This window comes from Camelus ferus, chromosome X (genome assembly GCF_009834535.1).
Source record: "Camelus ferus isolate YT-003-E chromosome X, BCGSAC_Cfer_1.0, whole genome shotgun sequence".
NCBI lineage: Eukaryota > Metazoa > Chordata > Mammalia > Artiodactyla > Camelidae > Camelus > Camelus ferus.
The window spans coordinates 90,614,209-90,618,159 of record NC_045732.1 but is presented as its reverse complement, the minus strand read 5'-3'; positions in this window follow the sequence as shown (position 1 = coordinate 90,618,159).

The following is a 3,951-nucleotide window of genomic DNA, read 5'->3' as shown; positions in this document are numbered from 1 at the left end:
ACACAGAGGCGAGGGTGCAAAGAGCCTGGGAAGTGAGGGCAACTGCAAATGGTTCTGAGTGGCACTACTGGAATGCGTTATGGGAAGGGAAGGGGCACAGAAAAAAAGATAAGACAACTTTCGTGGGGTGGGGCATGACTTTGCCCAGATTCAGACCTGTACCCACTCTTCAATCGATATTCCTTTTGTTTCACAAAGCAGCTTCAAGTCCTTCCCACACAAAGTTGGAAGCATCTGCATTTGTAAGAAAGTTTTGTGTCCACATTTTTCCACTAGTATTTTCCATGTAAACATGGTGCTGAATGACCCAACTTGATTTGCGGTGGTAGTTACTCGCTATTGCATAGTCATCCCAGTTGGTTAAAGTCTTTCTGTGTGAATTCTTTTCTATTTGGGAAAAAAAAAAACAGTGATTAAAACTTCAATTAGCCATTCAAGTTTCTAGAATTCCAAAGAAGTCACTAGCTTCCTAAATGTTAGTTCTGGAATATCTGTCAGTTAAAGTCTGCACCTTCCAGGTTTCCATTATATCTAACCCCCCAACTATCCACCCCTCCACCCCCTCAACCCCATCACTGCATTCGCAACATTGTTTACCAGGCTGGTGAGAATGGGTTATTCTGCTGCGGAATCTATCAGCTACTGCGTTAGAGCTCCCAGGAATGAATGCTTGGTTCTCCTGGAAAGCTGACATGTTAGTGCTCTTTTGTGATATATTTCCCTCTCAAAATTGGAGTGTCAGTATCTGCTGTTGACTACAGGCTATCTTGCATGAGCATCACTCCTGCCTTTTCAGTAGGAGCTAGTCTAGTGCGATACCCATTTGCCATAGGGGAATTCCATTACCTCCTCTTACCAGAAGGATAGATTCTGTCTGGTGTTTACACTGAAGATGGGGGAAATTTAATTAAATTCTTTCAAGTGCTAGATTTACTTACACTATCCATTTACTGCTAAACCCACCATTCTCATTTTGGAGAAAGAGAATAGGACCATATGTCTCAAACTTATCAACTGTCAGCACTTCCAGTAATAGTTTTCTGCTTAGAATCAAAGAAAGATTTGGGTTTTTGAGTCCCCAGACACTCTAGTTAGGACCTTATAGACTTCGTGTTTTGGCACTGAATTTGCTATACAGTTTTGTTTATTGGCAGAGGTTTTGCAATAAATCCAGCATCTTATTTGCAAAATAACTTAGGGCAATGTTTGGCAACATCTCCAAAGGATAGTTCTCTCCTCCCATCATTGTCTGGTGAAAACTATGCACGAATTAGATTAGACAACACTGCCGCCAATAAATCATCCACACGTTTGGCCAAGTGACAAAACACTGGCCTGTGGGGAAAGTCAGAGAAAGCATGGATAAATACACACATTCATTGCCATGGAAATATGTGAATATAAAGAGAAACTTGGGAAACCATTTCTAATGCCAGAGATAATGATTTCGTAGTCCTGTCCGGAAGATGATATTAGGGGAAAGCTTCTCCCCTTGAATTTTGGTCTAGGTGACTATTTAATTTATAGATGGAATAGAAATGCATATGCATTGTCACATTTTTGTAATTTGTGTACGATGCATCTGATGTTCAGATAAAAGCTCAAGAAAAAAAATCCCATCCAAAATCTAATGGGACACGGGACCTGTCCGCAAGTAGCTTATAGTGCAGTTGTAAAAATAAGGCTTCCACACATGGCGTCATGAAAGTCAAAGGAGGCTTGTGGTAAGGGAAATGCACATAACTTCATGTAAAGCTGCACAGTGCAGACACACACAGGAGCTCTGGGAAGTCCGGAAGAGGAGCAGAGGATTAGCTCGAGTCTGAGAGGAAGTTTCATGAGGAATGTATGTTTTGTGTTATGTCTCAAAGGTTAAGCACAGTTTGAATGAGATGTTCAGATGGAAAAAGAGGGAGGAAAAGGAGCAAAAGCATGAGAGAGGGAATATGGTGGGCAGAAGGCAAAGAAGAGGCCAGGCCAACTAGGGCAGAGGATATGAGAATGTTGGCATGGCAGGGTAGCCGCCGACTTGGCAGTACAGGCTTAAGCATTTGATGTGGGTTCCACAGGCAAAGAAGAGCCGTCAGAATCCTTTGAGCAGTGTGGTGACATGATGAAAGTGATGTTGGGGGAAAGTCAGACCAGGATTTACGGGATTACTTATGGCCACCCAGATGGCCAATGCATCAGTTGCAAAGATACTTACTTGCCAGGACAGTGAGCAGTGAAATGACTGTGAAAGGAAAGAGGCTGGAGGCTGGTAGGAAATCAGACCGTGATGGAGGCTAGGATCAAGCAGGAGTTCAGATGGGGAGAATAGACAGTTTCAGCTGGCAATATGGAAGGGTTGAGATGAAACATTCTGATTCATCTGATAGAGCACACCCAGAAGAAACTAAGAAAAGGAAAGACACTAGGGAGAATAAGAGAGCTGGAAGAGCTGGAACAGTGAAGTCCCATTATTATCTGACCCCTCCCTGCCTCTCTCTCCAACCTCTTTGTGATGCATGTGCCAGCCTTATTGAACTGCCCGTGGTTTCCTGAAATCAATGTTTTCTCACCTCTCAGGGTCTTTGCCCAGAACACCTTTTCTCCCATTTTTCCTGAATGTAATTGTTGTAGGCAGAATGGTCCCCAAAGATAGCCAGTTCCTAATCCCTAGAACCTGTGGCGATGCTACATCACACAGTAAAAGATGTAATTCAGGTTATGGACCCCAAGATAGGGAAGATAATCCTGGATTATTCAGGCAGGCCAAATATAAGCACATGAGCCCTTGAAAGCAGAGGACTTTCTCCAACTGGAATCTGAGAGATGTGGCAGAAGAAGTCAGACAGATTTGAAGTGTGAGAGGAACTCAACTTGATATTGCCAGAGGGAAACTACACGGAGTGTGAGAAGGGATGAGAGAGGCTTCTAGGAGCAAAGACTGGCCTCTTGGCTGACAGCCAGCAAGGAACTGAGAACCTCAGTCCTACAACTGCAAGGAGCTGAATTTGGCAATCAACCTGAATGAGCTTGGAAACGAATTCAATTCCAGAGCCGTAGAAAGGAATGCAGCTGCTGGCACCTTGGCATTGACCTTATGAGACTCAAAGAATAGAAGCCAGCCAAGGCACACTGTACCCAGACTTCTAACCTGGGGAACTAGGAGATAATAATGGGTGTTGTTTTAAGGCAATGATTTTTTGGTAATTTGTTACAATAGCCGTAGGAAACCAATATAGCACCCTTTAACCCTCAGCTCAAACATCATACTTCTGAGAAGGCTTCCCTAAGCCCCTCTTCTGAGTTCCCATAGGACCCTATATGTTTCATTGACGGGGCTGACATTATATGAATGTCATCTGGGTGCGCAGCTGCCTCCCTCCCTAAATAGTAAGTGCCTTGAAGGGAGGGACCATGTGTTATTCATTTTGTCTTTGTAGCTGTTGCACTTAGCACAGTGCCTGACAGTTAGCAGGTGCTCAGCAAATATTGAGGTGGAAAATGAAGGAAAATGGTGAGGGTAGATTATCCATGAAATAATGCAAGACTGTTTTCCCAGCTCTGAAGGAGATGAGTTTCCAGATTTGAAGGGCCCACCTGGAACCCCACAGAAAAACATTGTGAAATTCCAGAACACAAGAGATAAAAAGAAGAACCTGAAAACTTCTGGAGAGAAAAATAAAATCAGTCACATGCAAAGCATTGGGCTTCTCAATAGCAAAATTGGGAGCTAGGAGAAAAGGAGGGTAATGCTTTCAAAATTCTGAGCAAATGATGATTTTCAACCAAGAGTTTTATCCTCAGCTAAGTTATCTATCAAATTAGAGGGCAGAATAAAAAACATTTTCAGATACACAAAGTCTCAAAAAATGTTACCTATCATGCACCCTTACTTAGGAGGTGACAAATCAACAAAACCAGGATGTAAGTGAGAAAGATATTCACAAAACAAGGATCATAACC